This window comes from Chiloscyllium plagiosum, chromosome 1 (assembly GCF_004010195.1).
Source record: "Chiloscyllium plagiosum isolate BGI_BamShark_2017 chromosome 1, ASM401019v2, whole genome shotgun sequence".
NCBI classification, from domain to species: domain Eukaryota; kingdom Metazoa; phylum Chordata; class Chondrichthyes; order Orectolobiformes; family Hemiscylliidae; genus Chiloscyllium; species Chiloscyllium plagiosum.
In genome coordinates this window covers 101,570,420-101,593,297 of record NC_057710.1, presented here as the reverse complement: position 1 = coordinate 101,593,297, position 22,878 = coordinate 101,570,420, and the positions used below count along the sequence as shown (strand labels likewise).

General features: G+C 39.1%; 2 long non-coding RNA genes across 2 annotated transcripts in view; one reads left to right on the top strand and one right to left on the bottom strand.

Annotated features, from left to right (window-relative positions):
* LOC122555735 overlaps nt 1–22,878 on the top strand; it is a 46,614-nt gene that overhangs the window by 14,674 nt on the left and 9,062 nt on the right. The window contains exons 2-3 of the long non-coding RNA XR_006313349.1: nt 2,425–2,499; nt 17,385–17,444. This is a non-coding gene — a long non-coding RNA (uncharacterized LOC122555735). The remainder of the gene's footprint in view (nt 1–2,424; nt 2,500–17,384; nt 17,445–22,878) is intronic.
* Nucleotides 16,014–19,783, bottom strand: LOC122555739. The gene is made up of 3 exons (XR_006313353.1): nt 19,625–19,783; nt 17,361–17,429; nt 16,014–16,341 (listed from the first exon to the last, which is right to left on the bottom strand). It is a non-coding gene; the product is annotated as an uncharacterized LOC122555739 (long non-coding RNA).

Sequence of the window (22,878 nt, the reverse complement as noted above, 5' to 3'; positions counted from 1 at the left end):
TCTACAGACCCAAAAAATAACGCCGTTTTATTCCTCTACAAACACTGCCCCAGGTTAAATTAATAGCTATGGCTTATATTTTAAGTTTAATCAAGAGACTTATCTCCAAAAACATATAATCAAGAAAGAATCCACTGTACCCACTATTGCAGCCTTTCTCTTGGACAGACTTAAAACAACAATTTACTTATCTGATTCTGTGCTGTGTACTTCGTCCAACAGTTCCTCCAAGATTAGTTGTAAAATTCACTGTCTGTCAATTTTCCCAGATGCACTCCGATGTCCAGCGATACACGAATTCAAACCGCAAAGGCGGTAACTGTGCAGGTTTTTTTTTTCTCTCTCTCTCTCCTGCACTGTCCTCACCATGTGCTTCCTTTGTCTGCTCTTCTCTCTTTTAAAACTGCTGTTGTTTTGACGTTTTTTTCCAAAGTTCCAAAACAATGGCGACAGCATATAAAACAGTAATTGCTGCTCCTGGAATTCGAGGAAATCACCTCCAACGCCTAAAATGCCTCAAAAAAAAAGGAGCGGCTCTTACAGCCAGAAATTTTTCCCATCCTCCATCTTGGATTACCCAGAATCCTCAAATTTTGTTTTTCTTTCAACTTGATGGTATCCTTAACTTTTTTTTTTTGTTTTTGTTTTTGTTTGACTATAGTTGTTTTGTAACCTTCAGAGAATTCTTCTTTCTCACTGGTATCCGTGTTTACTGTGAATAATTAACTATCTTTTCAAACATCTGTTGTTATTCCTCCATTATCTTTTCTGCAAAACTCCTTTTGCCATTCCATTCCTGACAATTCTGGAGTTGTCCTTTAAATCCAGTTGTTTCTGACCCAAGTTTTTCACTTAAAACACTTCGCACCATTCCAAAGGGGATTGACATCATTTATTAATCTCATTACAAATAAGCAGATCCAAAATATCCCTGGTTGGATCCATAATGTATTGTTCTAGGAAACTCTCCCAAATGCACTCTGCATTCTCCATCACAGCTACCTCTGCCAATTTGATTTTCACAATCTACATAAAGACTAGTTACCCATGATTAATATAATACCCATTTTACATGTACTCACTATCACCTCATCTATTTTGTTCCACAGCATACCTACTGTAAGCATCCTACTGTCTTTTTCTCCTTCTTCTGTCTTACCTCCACCCTTATGGAATCTATATCATCCAATTCAAGCTCAAAGAGGAGGTTTAGGTTGTTTGGATAGTTGTTTGTAATGATTCGGCAGCAGATGCCTCAGTGGCATTTCCGTGAATGCAAAGACAAACAATGAAACAGTTGCGAGCTTAACCAAGAAAATGAAGCCTTTAAATAAATATAAGAGTTTAGGAATACTGCTGTTGAACGATGTCTTGAGTCAGTGACTTGAGGCCAAAGTATCCAAGAGTGGATTTAAGAAAAAAGGTGGCAAGGATAAAAAGAGATCAGAGGAAGCTATTCTAAGTAGAGTACAGTGGATTCATGGGCTAACCTCTCAAGTTGTTTTTCCATGTCCATGTCAGCTACATGACAATGGGGAGATGGTATTATTGTTGGACTGTTAATCCCGAGACTCCTGGATCGTTCTGGGGATCCAGGTTCGAATCCTACCATGGCAGATGTTAGAATTTGAATTCAATTTTTAAAAATCTGGAATTAAGAGTCTAATAGCAACCATGAAACCATTGTTGATTGTTGGGAAAAGCCCATCTGGGGTTCATTAATGTCCTTTGGGGACAGAAACTGCCATCCTTACCCGGTCTGGCTTACATGTGACCCCAGACCCACAGCAATGTGGTTGATTCTTAACTGCCCTCGAGGTAATTAGGGATGGGTAATAAATGCTGGCCTAGCCACCAATGCCCTCAGCTCGAGAATGAATAAAAAAAAGATGTACAGCTTGTGGAATATCATGTTTGTCTATTTTAAAAAATAATTCCAAAAAGTTCTAGCTTACCTCGGAATAACGAGGAAGAGTTTTCTTGCTGAGTGACCTGTAAAATATGTACTGCCCACATTTTTATGATTCTCTTCTTGAGCTGTTGCAGTTGGCTATCATTGGGCAGGGCTTGCTGAATCTGTTCTGCTTGACCATAACCCAAAATGTATTAGATCAACATGGAGACTATCTTCTAAATTGGATTTGATAATATCTGCTTGAAAATCTGGAGGAAAACCTTTGTTCTCAGTGGAATTTGGAAGCTTTCTGAGCGTCAGGAATAGCCATCTATGAGCTTGGTTTGTATAGTTCTTCAAAATCATGTCCTTCACAAGCAGATGTTATTGGCATGCAGGTATATTTGTGAGAGGCTTTCTTCAGACCATTTCCAATTGTTTGTGGTTGGTATGAATATGAAATGTTTGCTGAATAGGTACAAATGGAACCATTGTGTTTCAAAAATTAGAGCCTTTCTATTTTTTCTAAGCTGTCAGAAGCACATTGGAACCAAATGCAGTATCCTATCCTTAGGCCTTCCAGGGATGCATCTACTTCCAACATGGTAAGCTTAGATGGACTTTACATTGAACTACGTACTCGCTGATGATAGAATATTTTTAAGAAATTGACTAAAATGCTGGAATCATCCTATCAGATGTACCTTTTGTGAAGCAAATTTCAGAGATAATTTATTTGCGTAATTCAGAATATTTGGGAATAAAAAGTTAAAGAAACTAAGGCATCTTTGTAAGTCACCTTTCCCTTGTGATATAGGAATCTTCAGTGTGTCTTCTATTTTGGTATGATCAGGTCTAATACCTGTTGTGGAGTAGTTAATTCAGCTTATGTTAATGGACTATTTATGCAATTGAAAACACGACCCTATTTTTCTTGTCGCTGTCCTTATCTGATGAAGGTCTGTGTCATGCTCCTATATACTTTTCCAAAGAACTGCAATATCATCTGTGAGCAGAGACCATCTAGTAGAATATGTTATGATCCATACCATTTTGGAAGACATCTTGGCTGATGGATAATCCATGTGATAACCTGAGAAAACTGTATTTACCAAAAGCCTATCTAAAAGTCGGTAGTTCCTATTACTTGAGAAAGAAGTATGGATTAACATTTACCCATGGCATCAAGCTTAGAAAAATCCTTGGTATCTGAAAACATGAAATTAAGCTTTTCCAGGACTGGAATCTTGTGTGTGTAGTGTTCAATCAGCTTGAATCTAAACATAGACGTAGAATGCCATTTTTCTTCAAGCAGGGAGTGGTGTTGAACTTTGTAAATGATGTTTTGTTTCATTTTGAGTATATTCTGAATGTGAGTACTCCACTTACAGTGAGGGTTGATGTTAGGTTGGCTATGATCTTTCACCAGTAATGCTGCACTTCTTTTAAAGTTGTTGATGGCATTACTGACCCTGTTTGGTGCAATATTTGTTGAGAACCAAAAATCTGTAGATGCTGTTGGCATGCTAAAATTGCTTTGAACTTGCACGCTTCTGGCAGTGCATCATGGTATATTGTTTGTCTAATAATGTTTCTCATAAGCATTTAAGGCAACAGAATCATTGCATAAACCTACAACTAAGTTAACTTCAGTAAAATTACATCCTATACCTTTGCATTGACATTTGTCTAAAAATTGATTTTTATTTGGGAACTTTTGATTGTTTAACTTGGCTGTTGCTGGCATTGTATAAACTAAACCCTGTGTATCTTGAAGTTGCCTTAAATTGTAAATCATTTAAAACACATAACAATTTTGTCATGATCTTTGCAATCAGTACTGGAAACGCCAATACATCTTCAAAGTTAACAGGAATTTTAACTGCCTGCCATTTTTTAAAAATCAGTTGTCTGTTGATCTCTAAAATACAGCCTAATTTTTTATTTAAGTAACTGAATTTCTGACAGCATGGCTCTGGAGTGCTAATCAGTAATCAAGTGTTTGCTCTCCATCTTGACTACGTGATTTTTTCAATTTAAAATGCCAGCACAAAAAAAAATTATATTGCAGTCTAATGTGTTTTGAGGTTTCATTTTGTTGGCTTTTCTCTTTTTGTTTTTCACCTTGATGCTACTAATATTGTTTCTTTTTCACTCGAATGACAAAAGCTTAACCTGTCTGCATGTTGTGTTGGCTCCAGAAATGCATTGGGTGATGCCAACTGTGCCTTTTCTCTGTTCTTGTGCTGTTTTCTAAAGAGAACAAAATGACAGAATTGGCCAATGAACATGAGCGCAGGCATAGCTTTAATGATATGTAGATTGTGTTTCTCTCTCTGGTCTTCTGGGCTCTACTTCACTCGAGGATCACTTTTTACCAATTTGGAACTGTCATGAGCTCTTGCATTTCTGCTTTTTATTTAAATCAATCACACCAGTGGCATTGTTTTGTATTGTATGAAAGATGAACAGCATATATTCACAACTGTCTCCACTGTGCTTGCTGCAATTCTATGTAGAGTGTAGCCTTCAGACTTAATTGTTAATGCTGAAGGTCAGCTCTGAACTCTGAGAGATGATGGATGATAGTAAAATAATTTTTCATAACTCCTGCAGATGCTAAAACCTGTTCTTTTAACAATTTTCTGCCATTAAATTATAATGACAACTTACTGCCACCAACTTTTAATGTCTATTTGCTGCCATCAGCTTTCTAGTGCCCATAGTCTACAACCATGGCGTGATGTAATTCCTCATGTGTTAGCCTATGTAACGTATTCCACAAAGGCAGTGTTCTTGTGGAGGCAGATTTCTTGAAATTTAATAACAACACTAATCAAGTACATCGATATGGTATAGGGGAAAGTGAGGATTGCAGATGCTGGCGACTAGAGTCTAGAATGTGGTGCTGGAAAAGCACAGCCGGTCAGGCAGCATCTGAGGAGCAGGAAAATCGATGTTTCAGGCATAAGCCCTTCATCAGGAAGTACATCGATATGGTATCTCAGACTTAACTTTCATCGAGGTTTTGTGCTTGCTCACATTACTGTTACATTATGTACACAGCTAACCAATGGATTTCATGGCCAACTGCTCAATTGACTACATAACCGACTGACTACATAATGGAGAGTGAAATGGAGATCTTTTTGTATTAGAACATCACAAACCATGGTTCCATCTACCTGTTGTGATGAAGCTGCTCCTTTAACAAGGTTTTGCTGTCTTTGGCTATTTTTTCAGAGAGGTTGTAAATGTCACAGACGCTGAAAAGTCTGGGGTTGGAGGGTTTTTGGACCAATTTGATTATAGCTAACGGATGCTGCTTCAGGCAAAAGGCTTTCAAGTTTTAAAAAAAGAACAATTATTCAATGATAGAGAAGTGGCCAGTTCTCCCAGCTCAGCTTTACTTTAGTTTGGTTTGGGTTTTAGCAGAAGTAGTGTGTTGAAAAGCTACTGGATCCAAAGAAGCAGTCCAGGCTGGCATTCTCTCTCTGACCTCTCTCCTGTAAGAATCTGTTTGATTTTACCTTTTGTGCCAAGGGGTGTTTATGGGGATTGTTGCAAGTATTTGGAACAACATCATTAAGTTGGGAAGATCTGTTGGGTTTTCAGAGAGGTTAAGTTATTCGGCTTTCTGTTTGTGTTTCATTCAATAATTTTGTAAATGAATTCTGTTTTGTTTAAAACTGGTTTTAAAGCAGCATTTCTCCTGGATTACCCACATCTACACCTGCTTAAACAACTAGCAAAGATAGGGTTGGGCTACCTTCTTGAAATATTTTAAGAGGCCTGGCTGGGTCCATAACGCTGTATTAAAATATAATGTCTTTCTGTAATCTGTGCAACAAGAAAACAGTCATAGCTTGTCTTCCTTAGAAAAGCAGAAGAGGAAATTCAAAGCAGTTCAATCTAGCACTTGAGGCTAAAGGGATCAAAGTATATATGTGGAAGAGAAGGAATAGGCTTATGAGTTGAATGGATCAATGGTGCTGGAAGAGCACAGCAGTTCAGGCAGCATCCGAGGAGCTTCAGCAAAATCGAGGTTTCGGGCAAAAGCCCTTCATTATTCCTGATGAAGGGCTTTTGCCCGTAACGTCGATTTTGCTGAAGCTCCTTGGATGCTGCCTGAACTGCTGTGCTCTTCCAGCACCATTGATCCAGAATCTGGTTTCCAGCATCTGCAGTCATTGTTTTTACCTTATGAGTTGAAGGATTAACCATGACCATAATGAATGGCGGAGCAGGTTCAAAGGGCTGAATGGCCTACTCCAGAACCTAGTTTTGTGTTTCTACGAAAGCCTTTTTTTTTTTTGTTATGTATCTTGTCAAATGAATTCTATCTTTACTTTTCCAATTAACAACATGTTAGAAGTCAGTAATTTGAGATGCTCTGGCTGTTTAATGGTCTTATTGGTATTGAAATGTGTCTGATTAGGAAAGGATGTTGCTGCTGCAAATGCAGTTAATGATCTTGTAACTATCTATAGCATCCATTATTAAATTACTTAAGCAACTTTAATATTGTTGTATATGTCACAGAAGTTTGTTTAATGTTGCAAGTTTGAACAACCATTTAGATCCTTCCTTGGCCAACAGTAGTTTGTGATAGATTTTCATCAGTCTTACGCTGCCTATGAAGCATTCTGCCAAATTGGAAAAGGTGGCATGAAATCATTGAATGGAGTGATTAAGAGGACATGGTCAAATATACACCAGCAGGAAGTGATTAATTACTAGCCGTACGTCGAACTCCATGTAACATATTTGTGACCAATGGATATTTTACGAATATATTGCTGACAATAGTGTATTGTCAACTAGTAATCATTCCAACCTATTTGACAGGTAAGAATGTAACTTATACATATTTTGATATAATTTATTTTCAAGTTTGAATTTTGAACTAAAGCCAAGTGGGTTTTCTGTGAGTCTGAATGGTTCAATGATTAACTTATGAATATATTTGTAGTCATGGTAATTTCCTTTGACAAACGGTCTGAGAAAGAGTTTTGGAGCTGAGTGGATTTTGTTTGACATTGAGAAAGGCTATGAGTGAACAAAGTAAAAGAAAAGTGAATTCAGCTTTTAGATAGAGTCTGGATTTTGGGCGACCGCTTAGAGAAATATAAAAAGATTTTCTTTTTGTGTGTTTTAGTTCAGGCTTTTCTGCACAGTTTTTAGCTGAATCTGGATAGAAATCAGTTGGTCCTGAGACAGGGAAAAGATAGTTTTTAAAAATGTCAAAAAATAGATCACCTTGGAAAAAGGAATTAGTACAAAGTTCCAGGTGAGAAGCATTTAGTTAATATCCTGGAGGTGTTATTTGAATCTGAGAAAGTTGAAGCTCTGTTTAAGTGAAAGTTTAAAACAAATCCAGGAAGAGGCAATTAGGTTTTCATGAATAAGGAATTGAAGCCACAGCTAAATCAAGCCTTCCATGGGAGAGAAAAAGGCATTCACTCTGGTGTTTGAGAACTGTCATGGGATGCAATTGATAATGACATTGTATTCTTACTGTGTGTTTCCAAAAGTTTAAACAAGTGTTATGTGCAAATAATTTGGTTTGTTCTATTTTGCATTCATTCCTTTTTGTGTAATAACAACTTCTGTTTTATTGTTAAAACTGAATCTGAATCAGCATTGTGTATTTTGTATTTCAATGAAAGACCATGTCATTAAGTTTTTTTAAAAATGCTCTCAGGCCAGGTTTCAGTTTGGGATCTGACTTGTCAAATGATAACCTCTGTTGGGATCATAACATAGAAAACACATTTGTGCCTAATTTCAGCTTTGAATGACACCTCCTTATTTCTTGTAATTCTCATATTACAAATGCATAATAACCTGTCAAGGATAGAGTGTTACAACTTAATCCTCTCTCCAGAAAAGGCACATTATTTTCTTGACAACTCACTGGTTTTATGACCCTGAGTAATCCTTATTAAATCTCCAGTACAAGGATGTGCACGGCTGTTCCTGGTATTTCTCTAAGTAACATTTCTTCTTTATTCTCAGATTGCCTATTTTCTCCAGTGTTGTGAACCGTGATAGATACAATTTGTACAGATTACACACTGCCCAGTTGTAATGTATCTAATTCTGTTTTCTTCAGTTGGATAAGTGCCTTGACTTTGATATAAGCAAGAATTCCACTCGTCTCAGTTGCAGTTAAATTATTATAATTATTAGCTAAATGTGGGCATACTCAAACCATATCTTGATTTGTTGCATGTTTGATAATGGTCTACCTGATGGTTGTATTTTGACTTTAATTTCTTTTATGTAGTATTGACTGTGAAGCAATCCTTTAGAGGTGAAGTTAATTTCAACATGTGTCCTTGACGTATGTTTTGAAAATGATTTCATCAAACTATTTTCTTAAATGTTTGTAATACATTAAACTGTTAAGAATGTTTTTCTCATTTATTTGTTCCAGCAATCAAACAAGTAAACTTTACACTTCATGGAATTTTCATTTCCCATTGACTTGATTATTAAACCATTATATGTGCCATGTAGTTTAAATAGTGCAATTGAGCAGAGGCCACAGCTTTGACCCGAAGCCCCTACGGCTGCAGACACCTACTGCAGACGTAGTTTCTGTGGATCAGGTCGGTGTGCACTGACCTCCATAATCTACAGGTGCAATGCATCATCTGCCTTGCTATGTTTACTTTGTTTTATTTAACTAATTGGATTTCAACGCTTATCCATAGTTATGTTTTAATGTTCATTTGTTTATACCTATAAATTTAACACAACACTTGGATCTTCCCTGCACCAAGCTAAACGACTGCCCCGGTTTAAGGAGAGAAAAGGAGCTTAAATTGTGTCACTTACCTATCGGTTCACCTAATTAATGCCTCTAGACTTCAGCTTTCAGGTCTCACCCTCTTTGGTTGCCTCTTTCAAACCATTCACTTGTTGGAAAATTCTCTTGTGGTGCAGTGATAGATTTCCTCCTCTACACTGAGACGTCGATTGAAATCCTGCCTGCTCCACAGGAGTATAATAATATGTCTGAACAGGTTGATTAGAAAAGTTAGGTTTTTTAAAGTTTGCAGCTTCCCCTTCACTGCATTAAATTACCTCACTTACAAAATTGAGAATTATGCACTCTGTCTCATGCAGGCATAAAAATGCACTTTCATGCTAATTCCCTTCCATCATGCACATGAAGTTCACCAACAAAATGTTTCTGAGGATCTTGAATGTTTTATTTATGAAAACCGTAATAAAGTTATAGTACTTTGCAGTTATTAAAGACTCTCGGCCTCTCAGCCTTTCATGCAGAGAAATGAAGTTCTTTGCTACAGTGATGAAATCTTTTTTGTAGGGTTTCTGAATGATTCGGGTAAGAAAAATGACAAATTCTTGGACAGGCTGAGAGGAGATCTTTCATTTTCCATTCCACTTAATTTATAATTAGGCTGAAGCTCTTCTCCCACAGTAAGATAGTGCTGATGTTTCAATTTTAAAGACATTAGACTGTCCTGTAAAATCTCTTTCCACAGATTTTTTTTAAAATTAAGCTATCGGAATTGTAGTGATGTCACTATATTGTCACTCACACTTGTTACAACAACTATTTTTAATCTTTTTTTTAGCAAGAGCTAACACTTGGGGGGATAAAAAGCTGTTAGTCAAAAGTGTGTAAGCCTATGAGAAACCAACTATAAAGGATGATTTTATTTTCATTTATTCTCAGTTCCTTCAGCACAAAGCAGAAAAAAACATTGTGACAATCAATTATATTGGATCTCTACCCCTGATTAATTTCAGGGATCAGGGATAATGCCTAATGGCTGACTAGATGGTGAGACACATTCTGACACTTTTTCAGAAAGCCCGTTGCACCATAGGCCAATCAGACACTGAAGAGGCCAGTGCAGGCCAATTCCTGGAAACAAAACCTGGCCTACAAGGAGTTGCCAGCCAATCAGAGACCTCTTGAAGTTAGCAATACTCTAGTGGAAGCTGTGGCTGTTATCAATAAGGACAAGTATTGGGTCTCAGGATGTCAAAGCAATCCAGGCAGCAGACTACTGATGTGGGGATGGGTGCATGGTAGAGTGGCGGGGTGTAGTGAATTGGAGTGAGTTGTGGATAAAGGGATCGAGAGGGCTCATTGGAAAGAGAAGGATTTTTATTCTCCTACACCCCTCCCAATATCCAGGACCTAGACCAGGAATGTACACTTTTGATTGATGGATCCATATCCCAAGTCCCACAGATGACAAACTGGTCTCAAGCCCCATGCAAAGGGCCTACCTGCAGTTTTTCTTTTCATTTCACCATAGCAAATGGGCATAGCTGGGTAAGCTGGTATTTATTTTACATCCCTAACTGCCCAGAGGGGTCAGTGAAACATATTACAGTCAGTTCTGCTCTAATGTGATGGTTGTGTTCTTGTGCAACCTCGCGTTAGAGAAAAATCACACTTTAGAAACAGCGCTTAAAGAGTTGGCGATGTAATCGCATTACTGCCGAAACACCTTTTAAAAGTTCGCGCTTTGCAAATACCATCCCCAATTTGTCAATTTTGTTACACATTTCCTCAATGCAAATTCACTGTATTATAGCAGAACAACCGGTGTTTTTGTTGAAAAATTTTAACATCAGTCACGGTAGGATTCAAATTACTGTCCCTCTAACATTACCTTGGGATTCTAGATTAATGAGTTAGCCAGTTAATGCAGAAGATAGAACAGTACAGCACCTTCCAACCACACAACCACTCTAGAAAGATAAGAACAACAAATACATGGGAGCCCCACCATCTGCAAGTTCCCCTCCAAGCCTCACCATCCTCACTTGGAAGTATATCGCTGTTCCTTCAGGGTCACTGGGTCAAAATCATGAAACAATTTCCCTATGAGCATTGTGGGTTAACCTACAACACATGGACTGCAGCGGCTCAAGAAGGCAGCTCACGCCACCTTCTCAAGGGCAACTGTGGACAGTTAATAAATGCTAGACCAGCTGGAGATGCCCAGGTGCCACAAGTGAATATAGGAAAGATTTTATTAAGTTGGAGGGGGTTCAGAAAAGATTTACAAGGATATTGCTGGGACTAGAGGGTTTGAGTTATAAGGATAGGTTCAGACTTCTTTCACTGGAGTTTAGCAGATTGAGGGTTGACCTAAGAGGTTTATAAAATCATGATAGGCAGAGATAAGGTGAACAGCAAATGTCTTTTCCTCCAGGTGGGGAAGTTCAAAACTGGGGACTATATTTTTGAGATGTGAGGATAAAGATTTAAAAGAGACCTGAGGGACAACCTTTTCAGACTGAAGGTGGTTTATATGTGGAATGAGCTGCCAGAGGAAGTGGCAGATGCAGGTACAGTTACATTGGACAGAAGTATGTGGATAGAAAAGATTTAGAAGGATATGTACCAAACACAAACAAATGGGACGAGTTTAGATCGGAAAACTTGGTCGGCGTGGACAAGTTGGGTGAAGGGTCAGTGTCTGTGCTGCGTGACTCTAGGAATAAAAAGAGAGCTTTGATTTTTGTTCAAAGATCTATAAGTGCTGTAGTCAGAGAAACATATTTAAAAACTAGTGTAAAGTGAAGCATTTGGTTATTTAGATAGTGAAAGATGTGTCAATGTCCATCAATGACTCAGCACCAGATATTTGGGTTCAATTCTAACCTGAGGCGACTGTCTGCATGGAGTTTACAGTTTCTCCCTGTATCTGCATGGGTTCCCATTAAGTGCTCCAGTTCTTCCCACAATCCAAAGATGTGCATGCTAGGTGAATTAGCCATGGTAAGTATGGGTCCTGGGTGGGAGCTAGGTCTGGATGGGATGTTCTTCAGATTGTTGGTGCAGACCTGATAGACAGAAGCCATTCAGACCATGATATTTGCCTTGGATGAACATGCAAAACTCAATCTAGGTTGCAGGGGATAGGGGACTACCCTAGACTAAGCAGTTCGCCCAGTTCATTAGTAAAAGTCAGAAATCCATGAAAAATGTGGGAAAATCCAGTCAATAAAACAAAAATGCACCAGAGCAAATAAACATATTTTAAAAGGTTTGAAGACTGGAAATCATTGCAGAACAGCTAGTAATACATTTCAAACATTTTATTGAAAAATTCATTGCAATATTACAGAATACATAGTTTAATAAATTGACAAATAAAGCAAATTCTGCAACATCACTGTGGTACAAAGCATAGCAAAATTCAATATAAAACAACATTTAATGACAAATATAAAGATAAAATATCCATAGTTCTACAAGTCTGTAGGGCTGCCCTCTCAGAGAGAGAGAGAGAGAGAGAGAGAGAGAGGAAGAGAGGACTGATGGTGAGTTTAAACTGAAGTTCACCACATCTCAGATGAGGAGCGAGCTTAAGAAGGTAGGACCTTCGTGGTAATAGAATACAGAACATAGAACAATACAGCACAGAACAGGCCCTTCGGCCCTCGATGTTGCACCAACCTTGAACTAATCTAAGCCTATCCCCCTACACTATCCCATCATTATCCATGTGCTTATCCAAGGACTGTTTAAGTGCCCCTAATGTGGCTGAGTTAACTACATTGGCAGGCAGGACATTCCACACCCTTAACACTGTTTGAGTAAAGAACCTTCCATTGACATCTGTCTTAAATCTATCACCCCTCAATTTGCAGCTATGCCCCCTAAAACAAGCTGACATCATCCTAGGAATAAGACTTTCACTGTCCACTCTATCTACTCCTCTGATCATCTTGGATGTCTCTATTAAATCCCCTCCTGGCCTTTGTCTCTCCAATGAGAATAGACACAAGTCCCTCAGCCTTTCCTCATAAGAACTTCCCTCTAGACCAGGCAATATCCTGGTAAATCTCCTCTGCACCTTTTCCAGTGCTTTGACATCCTTCCTGTAATGGTGCGACCAGAACTGTCCACAATATTCCAAGTGAGGCCGCATTAGCGTTTTGTATAGTTGCAGCATGATATCACGGCTCCAGAACTCAATTCTTCTACCAATAAAACCTAAAACACCATATGCCTTCACAGCACTATCAACCTGGGTGGCAATTTTCAGGGGTCTATGTACGTTGACATCAAGACCCCTTTGCACATCCATACTACCAAGAATCTTTCCATTGATCCAGTATTTCCGTCTTCCTGTTATTCTTCCCAAAGTGAATCACCTCACATTTATCTGCATTGAACTCCATTTGCCATCTCTCAGGCCAATTGTGCAGTTTATCCAAGTCCCCTTGTAACCTAAAACATTCTTCCACACTGTCTGCCACTCTGCTGACTTTAGTGTCATCTGCAAATTTACTGAACCCATCCACCTATGCCTGCATCCATGTTATTTATAAAAATGACAAATGGTAGTGATCCCAAAACAGACCCTTGTGACACACCACTAGTAACTGGACTCCAGGCTGAATATTTTCCATCAACCTCCACTCGCTGCCTTTTTTCAGAAAGTCAAATTCAAACTGCTCAATCATCCTCTATCCCATGCCTCTGCATTTCCTCCAACAGTCTACCATGTGAAACCTTATCAAAGGCTTTACTGAAGTCCATGTACATCACGTCAACTGCTCTAACCTCATCCATATGCTTGGTCACCTTCTTAAAAAAAACTCAACGAGGTTTGTAAGTCATGACCTGTCTTTGACGAAACCATGTTGACTATCTACAATCAAATTGTTGCTTGCGAGATGATAAATCTTAACTCTTATCATCCTTTCCAAAACATTTTTACAACAGATGGAAGGTTCACTGGTCTATAATTATCTGGGTCATCTCTATTGCCCTTCTTTATCAACATGTCATCACTTACCTGTTTGCTTAACTTGTATTAAGGTGCAAAATTAATTCAGTATTACTGCACAAATACTTAGAATCATGCTCCTGCAGTCTATTGTACTTGACTGCAAAAATTGTAACCTGAATGCAGTGAGCAACAGATAACAGTCTGAAGTGATCTTTCTTGTTTGTACTGCCTTTATTCAAGCAGAAATATTTCCCATAGCAGTCTTGTCACTGTCAGAGTCTGTAAAGATCTGCCATGCATCCTCCATGCATCAAATTTATGCTACATTGAAACCTATGAATGAAACTGTCAGATCTGTCAAGCTGTTAAATATTCCTCAGTGTTGTTACTTGCATGCTTCTCATGAATGCTCAAAGCCTGATAAAATATAGAAGCGTTCAACGCTAAATAGATATATTCAGCTGAAGGTTTTGTCCAAAAGTGCATTTGTTTTTGACAGGAAAGTATCAAAAACTTGATACAGAAAAGTTCAAAATGAACAAAATCTTTTGACATATGAACCCATTGTCACGAGAGAGAGAGACCATGTTCTTTGATTTAAAATGGGTGAGCCAGAGGGATCAATATGTCCTCTCATGCTTTCAGTCAAAAATCTTTACATTAATTGCATTTGTATTCTAGCACCTTTCCAGTTGGTTGATTCTTTTTTTGGGTTTTCCAAAGTATAAAAGGTATCATAATGTCAGCTGATCTAGATAGATTTTCATCAAGATTAAAGTCACACTTAAAGGCGCAGGAAGAGGACAGTGTTAGTCAGCAGGAGAAGACGAACAAGTAAAGATAGATGACACCTGACAGGTAATGTCATCTCCAACTGATATAATGTAATTGATCCCATGAGGGAAAGCAAAAGCATTGTGGGAGAATGAAGGCACAATGCTTACATAAGCATTGTGAGTGCAGTACAAATGGCCTTCTTCTGCACTATAAGAATTCTATGATTAAGAGTTATTTAAATTTTTGGTCAATAGCATGGCCAGATATCATGAGATTCCCTGTGACATTTTTATGGTCATTGGGCATATTTTCTTTGCTTCGTGTGTCACTTTCTCTGCCTGCAAATGCACAAGAGATATCCACATTGACTTATACGTGGAAGGCCTGCAAGAGATTGTGCCCCTTGTAGCAGCTACTTGGTAACCTGTGAGCTTTCCACCTGACTAAGGAACCCACCTCCAAAACTCAGCAGTGCCATCAAAGTGGGCATGCTTACTCCTAGTACAGCACTCCCAGTCTTCCAGGATGGACTAGCGACCAGTGACAGGGGTAAATACTTTTTAGAGTGCATTCTCAAGAGGGGAAACCATGGGAATCAAGAGCAAAAGGCTCAGTGGTTAGCACTGCTGCCTCGCAGCACCAGGATCTTGGGTTTGATTCCCACCTATCTGTGTGGAGTTCGCACATTCTCCCCGTGTCTGTGTGGGTTTCCTCTGGGATCTCCGGTTTCCTCCCGCAATCCAAAGATGTGCAGGTCAGGTGAATTGGTCATTCTAAATTGCCCGCAATATTAGGTGCGTTAGTCAGGGGTAGATGTGGGTTTGGATGGATTCCTCTTCGGAGAGGCGGTGTGGATTTGTTGGGCCGAAGGGCCTGTTTCCACGCTGTAGAGAATCTAATCTAAATAACAACCTACTGGCACAAATGCATGCAAATTGAGGACCCACCCTGGCCCCCAGCCCTGTAACCTCCCCCCTCCCTTCTGTGACTGCCAGGCAGCCTACACAGATTTACCTGTCACTTAACTGCCTGTCATTTTGTCATGCCTGCACTTGAGATAGTTGCAGTCCATGTGGAAAGTGGCCTTAAATGGTACAGTTTGATTGACATAAGTGACTCAACATAAACCAGTTACTGACTTTATTAGAGTCAACTAACAGCTCGTTTGCAAAGATAAAAATCTGCAGCCTTATTTCTAAAACCTCTTTGAATCAAGCAATGCAGTACAGTTAACTACAATGATTGGAGGCACAATTAGATTAGTTCATATAACATCAGGAACCTTATCCCATTGTGTTAGAATTTATTGTTTTTCTTTGACTTAACCTTCCTGTTCCTTTTGATCAAGATGGCAAGTTTGTGTTTGATGATAATCTAATGTAGGATTGTATCTAAATAATTCTCATTATAATCAGGTCTAAATCTTTTTAATGTGCATTTTTGTGACCTAGATACTATATTGTTTGAAATACTACCAGAATTGATTTTTTTTTAATAACTAAAATGGCAAGAGCACAAAGCAGAGTGCTTTTTCTGAATACAATGCCAAGTAAGTATGTTTTCTGCTCAGTCAAGCACAAACTGTTTTGACACAATGGCCTTCCCACCCTGGAGACACATACACATGATAAAAAAAAGGCTCTATAAAGTAGAAGATTGCATCAAAAAGTACTGTCATTTCTTAAGTCAGAAATGGGGTTATCTGTCAAATGCAGTTCAACATCACCTGAAGCCATTAGAGTGCGAGACACAATTAGGTGAGGAGCTTTGATGAAACCTTAAGTGAGCTCTGCCATTCAAATCCAGCTCCATTGTTCCTGAAAATGGAATGGTTTCTCATCTGCTGTGAAGTTATGGCCTCTGGGATATAATAGTCATCAGTAAAGAATTCAGTCATATTAGCTCTGTTGCACTTCAACACAAATAGATCTGGGAAAAAAAAGAAATGAACTCAAATTCAAGGATCTTCTAATACTGCACCTGTTGTGTAAAACCATCAAACCAAGTTGCATAGTGGCTCAAAATTACTTTTATTTTCACAGTAGGGCACTGTTATTTGGTGGACTTGTGGCAAAAGAGTCAAGATTGTGAGCAGAACCTATATTAAATAGGGCCTGCCCATATAACTTCAGTATCGATCATGAACTGTACAGTCAAACTTGCTTTTGCCACTGCACCTGCTTGGACGAATAACTGGGCATTCACACCCAAGACATTTCATCAGAACTTATCTGAAAGGCATCAATGAACCTCCTGTCTGCTTATGGTCAAACCTGCAACTATTAAAATGTGAGGATCACTGACCAGCAAGGAAAACATGGGTGAATCCCGGTCCATAAATTCTTCCTGAAGGTGTGGCTGTTGTTTGCCTCCCAGGAGATTGTGATGTCCAAGATATAAATACTGAGCAGAAAGTGTACTGCAGATGCTCGAAATCTGAAACAAGCAAAGAGAATGCTGGAGAAACTCAGCAGGTCCAGAAGCATTTGTGGAGAAAGAAACAGGGTTAATACAGGAGTCTAGTATAACTCCTCTTCAGAACTAAAACATCAAACAAAAAATGTCAACTCTGTTTCTCACTCCACAGATGATGTCAGAGCTGCAGTTTATCCAGCGTTCTTTGTTTGTTTCAGGTTTTGAGCATCTGCAGTATTTTTTCTGCTAAGTACTCTCTATGCCTATAGCAGACAATAAATTTGTCATATTATCATTACAGAATGGTCCTTCAGTAGAAATATCTATTTTTCATCTTTTATTTGAATACTCTGCATTTGTTTGGCTATCCCTCTCATAGTAACAAGGATTCATGAGCAACTCCCCATTCAGCCCTGTCAGTGGTGTAATGGCATGATGGGACTAGCTATGATTTTTGCATTCCCCATGCCAAGTATCCTTTACTGCACAATATATACATTGTGAGATTTAGGCATTGAATACAAACTACTTACGAATGCATTTTGTTTGACCATCAGTACACCTGTCGGATTGAGGCTCTGGAAAGAAGCCATTGATTTTCTCTGCAAATTAAACAGGTAAATGAACAGTTTTCAGTGCAAAGCATGGATTTGAACCAAGTTATAAATTTCACTAACCAGCTTGAAATGACAAAACAAAAACGCACCCTGCTTCTGCACTACCTCCTAATGTAAAATCAATCCTTGAACGGTGCCTGCTTCACCTCACGTGATATATCATTACCATAGCACAGAGAGCTGGCTTCTGACTGGCTGAATTGTCACTGACTTAAATTAGTCAAATATGAGCTTAAAATTGGATGTTTCTTTTTACAAAGATATCAGTTAAAGGGATGAATTAGTCTTTTAGGCCCGAGATCTAAATGCTAGCCAGCAATCTAAATGTTGCTTATGAACAGCTGGCTGTCATTGATGTCAGATGCTTGTCTGAATCCAATTTGTTGATCTGTAAAAGGTGAAAATTAATAAACTGATGAGCTCGCTATCAATGAAAGATGATTGCCATGATTATATTCCATCAAAAGTATGACCTTGAATTCTTTTTGGTTTTAAAATAATCAAATTGCTGTTACATATTAGTGCCTTTTGTCTATCAGTCCAGGCTAAATAATCTTTAATTTTTGTTTTTGAAATAGTTAGCACAAACCATATGCTGATTCAGTATGTGTAATGAGAGATCTTGGGTCATAGTAGTAATGTCACTGCTTCTGAGCCAGGAGCTCTGTATTCAAATTTCAATGTATATAGATGGCCAAGAAAGAGGCATTCATAAGACAGTAACATATATTAATGGCAGACAATAGGAGTGGGAGATATTCCTTTTCAGCCATTGGTTGAAAATATGAATTGGAATCTGTACAAACATTGCTATAGGTCCAGGCTTCCAGACTACAACATGCATATATTAGTGTATGTTACTAAAGCAACTTGAATTCCTTGGAATGGAGGGTGGTTTGGCATTGGTTGGCATAATTGTTTGGATAAGGTAAAAACAATGACTGCAGATGCTGGAAACCAGATTCTGGATTAGTGGTGCTGGAAGAGCACAGCAATTCTGCCTGTCCTCGGATGCTGCCTGAATTGCTGTGCTCTTCCAGCACCACTAATCCATAATTGTTTGGATGACTGGTGCAAACAACATTGGGTTTGATCACTGTGCCAGCTGTTTTGCCCTTAGTAGAGGTCCAGGTGAAATGTGTCAGACCAGTCTTCAGGTAGAGAACTTAAGAATGTAATGTCATGGCCAGCAAGAAATTATCCAAAATCAAGATTAAAAGTGAAAACTGCAGAGGTTCTGAGAAGGTCAAATAACAAATTCCATGAAGTAGTTCATAGCAACCACACCGCAGCCCTGAACATTATTGATTTCAGTCCTTTCTAAGTTGTACTGCAGCAGACAGTGTAACATTAGTCTGTATTGATTCATCAAGAATATCCAAGAAAAAATAATACCATCAAATGTCTGAATTAGGTTAGTTTTGACAAGTTTAGACAGAATACTCAAGGTACACTCAGAAACTGAGCTGCACGATGTCCCAGTACTCATAACTGAGAAGATTTTCTTTTGCCCTCTATCTGAAAGTAGAAGTCTGCTCATTTATTAGGTAAAATAAACCAGTTATAGAGTCCTAGAGATGTACAGCATGGACTCAAACCCTTCAGTCCAACCCGTCCATGCCAACCAGATATCCTAACCCAATCTAGTCCCACCTGCCAGTACCCGGGCCATATCCCTCCAAACCCTTCCTATTCTTATACCTATACCTATCCAAATGCTTTTAAATGTTGCAATTTCACCAATCTCCACCACTTCCTCATTCCATACACGTACCACCCTCTGTGTGAAAAAGTTGTCCCATAGGTCTCTTTTATATCCTTCCCCTCTCACCCTAAACCTATGCTCTCTAGTTCTAGACTCCCCAACCCCAGAAAAAAGACTTTGCCTACCCCAGGGAAAAGACTTTGCCTATTTACCCCTATCCATGCCCCTCATAATTTTGTAAACCCCTCAGCCTCCGATGCTCCAGGGAAAACAGCCTTCGCCTGTTCAGCTTCTCCCTATAGCTCAAATCCTCCAGTTGATGCCTTGTAGCCATGCTTTATCTAGGTTGAATTCTTTATCTATTCTGGAGGTCTCCATAAGGATGGGAAATACACGTAGCAACAGACAAAGCATCTCAGTAGCTGCTGTAAAATACAAACGTTATTTATGAGTCCTGTGTTATGTGAGTGGTTACCTGGATAGTAGACAGGAAGAATTGGATCACAGATCTGAGATGCCCTTATGGAAGGGTTCAATGATGCCAAAACCAAGGAAATATGTTACACTGGAATCTGAAAAATTAGTGCTGATTGCACATTTAGAAGACTCATCAGTCTATCATTCACTCAATGGTGCTTCAAATTTCATTTTCTAGTTTCTAAAAATGCCATCACCTCGAGCTTTCAATGATACTCTGGAGTAGAACTTCCTGTAAAATGACCACAAACTATATCAATTGAGGATGAAATATTCAGTGTTTAGTTTTTCCAGATAATTCTGCTATTATGAAATTTGAGGCATTATAGCTTAAATTAAGAATGAGTCAATGATTATTTTGCCACCAATAAAGCATAATTAAATTTTACTATCCTTCAAACAATGTCACTATGAAGCTGGAGAGGCTGTAGGACTCCTCTGAGTCTACAGTAGTCTTTTATCATTTTGTCACCCGCAATCTGTTTTATTCTTCTTCTTGGCACTTAACAGGTAGTCCAATCATCATCTATTCTCTCAAGTGAATTACCTGTGAAGGCAGCTCATCCCAATTATGTGGAGACCCAATGATCAATTTCCAACATCTTGGTTCAGATACATGCTAGTTGTGGAACATCAAGTTAAGATATGAAGAAGAAAATGGCACTGAATAGCTCAGCAGAACAGAGGGATCTTGGGGTAATTATTCACACATCCCTGAAGTCGGCAGAGCACAGGAATTGGATATTTTAAAAGGCATACAGGACATTTGTTTTCATAAGTGATGGTATCGAGTATAAGAGCAAGGAGGTAATTTGTATTTGTATGGAATGTTGATTAGGCCACAATTAGAGCACTGTTTGTATTTCTGGTCGTTTCACTACAGGAAGGATGTGATAGCACCGGGGGGTACAGAGGAAGTTCACCAGGATGTTGCCTGAGAAATTGAGCTGTAAGGTAATTCAGTGGTTAGCTCTGTTGCCTCAGTGCCAGAGACCCAGGTTTGATTCCAGCCTCAGGTGACTGTTTATGTGAAGTTTGTACATTTTCCCTAAATCTGCATGAGTTTCCTCCCACAGGTGCAGATTAGGTGACTTGGCCATGCTAAATTGCCCATAGTGTTCAGGGATGTGTAGGTTAGGTGAAATGTAGTCAGGGGAAATGTAGAGTAGTAGGGTAGGGGAATGAGTCTGATACTCTTTGGAAGGTCAGTGTGGACTTTTTGCGTTAAATGGCCTGTTTGCACACTGTAGGGATTCTACGATGGAGAAACTAGACCGGGTTGGATTGTTTTCCTTAGCAGTGAAGACTGAGGGGGAGCATAATTGAGATGTATGAGATTATAAGGAATATGAACAAGGTGAATGGAAGAAGCTTTTCCACTTGGTTGTGGAATAACAAAGAGGCATGGTTTTAGGGTAAGGGGCAGGAGATTCAATGGGGATTTGGGAAAACCTTTTTCTACTCGGAAGGTAGTGGGAAACTGGAATGCTCTGCCAAGGAAGTTAGTGGACACTGGAAACCTTACAATCTTTTAGAAAAAAAATTGAATGAGCACTTGAAATATCATACTATTCAAGAATGTGGGACAAGTGCAGGAAATTGAGATTAGTGTATGGGTGTTGCATTTTTGAGCTGAAGAAAAAGAACAAAAAAGTAAGGTTACGAGAGAGATTTAATTGTACCAGAGATGGTACACAGAAGGCTCTTGAAGATATTGACAAGTTTGGAGAAGATCATTTATAGAATCAGAGAACCATAGTGTCATACAGCATAGAAAACAGGCCTTTTGGCCCACCATGTCTATGCTAACCAACAAACACCAATCTACATTAATCTTATTTACCTGTGTTTGGTTCCGTGGGCTACAATACCTTGACATTTTAAGAGACATCCAGATGCTTTTCAAATGTTGTGAGAGTATCTGATCTCCTCCACTATGTCGGGCAGCATGTTCTATATATTGAATACTCTTTGAGTGAAAGAAATCCTCCTTTTATCTTTTCCGAAACATTTTGGTCCTCACCTTTTTTACTTTACTTTAGCCATCTGGTCTTGGATACGTCTGCCTTTGGGAAGAGACTCTTATGATCTATTCTCATGATCTCATAATTTTGTATACCTCAAACAGATCCCCTCACCGCCCCTCCCCACCCCCTCCCTGCACCCCAAGCCTTCTCTACTTCAAGGATAATAAACCCAGCCTATCCAGTTTATCCTCAGATCAGAGACCTTTCATCCCAGGCAACATCTTAGTTAATCTCCTCTGACCCCTTTTCAGGGCAATCATGCCTTTCTGATAATGTGGTGACCAGAACGTTGCACAGTATCCATCTGTGGCCCAATCAATGTTTTATTTAGTTGCAAAAAGACTTCCTTGCACTTATACTCTATGTCCTGGCAATAAAGGCAAGTACCCTGTAAGCCTTCTTCACCCTGCCTAACTTCAGGGATCTATGTATTTGAGCATCAATGTCCCTTTGTTCCTCAGTACTTTGTGGAGACTGACCATTCATTGTGTATATTCTTCCCTTATTAGACCTCACAAAATGCATCACCTTGCACTTATCAGGATTAAACTACATCTGCCATTGCTGTGCCCAATTTACCAGCTGATCAAAATCGGATGGAGACCATTCTTTTCATTATCAATAGTACCATCAATTTTTTTGTCGTCTGCAAAATTATTAATTATATCTTGTACATTTCCATCCAAGTCATTCATATAAACAAAAAATAGCAAAGGTCCTAGCACCAAACATTGTGGTACACCACTCTTCACAGATTATCAATTACAAAACAGCATTCCACCATTACCCTTTGCCTCCTATTTGCAAGACAATTTTGGATCCAGATTACCAACTAGCCTTGGATCCCAGGCTGCTTACTTTCTCATCTAGCCTTCCGTGTGGCACCTTGTCAAATGTCTTACTGATATCCATATAAACCACGAGGAGAAAGTGAGGACTGCAGATGCTGGTGATCAAGCTGGAAATGTGTTGCTGGAAAAGCACAGCAGGTCAGGCAGCATCCAAGGAGCAGGAGAATCGATGTTTCGGGCATGAGCCCTTCTTCAGGAATGAGGAAAGTGTGTCCAGCAGGATAAGATAAAAGATAGGGAGGAGGGACTTGGGGGAGGGGCGTTGGAAATGCGATAGGTGGAAGGAGGTAAAGGTGAGGGTGATAGGCTGGAGTGGGGGTAGGGACGGATAGGTCAGGAAGAAGATTGCAGATTAGGAAGGCGGTGCTGAGTTC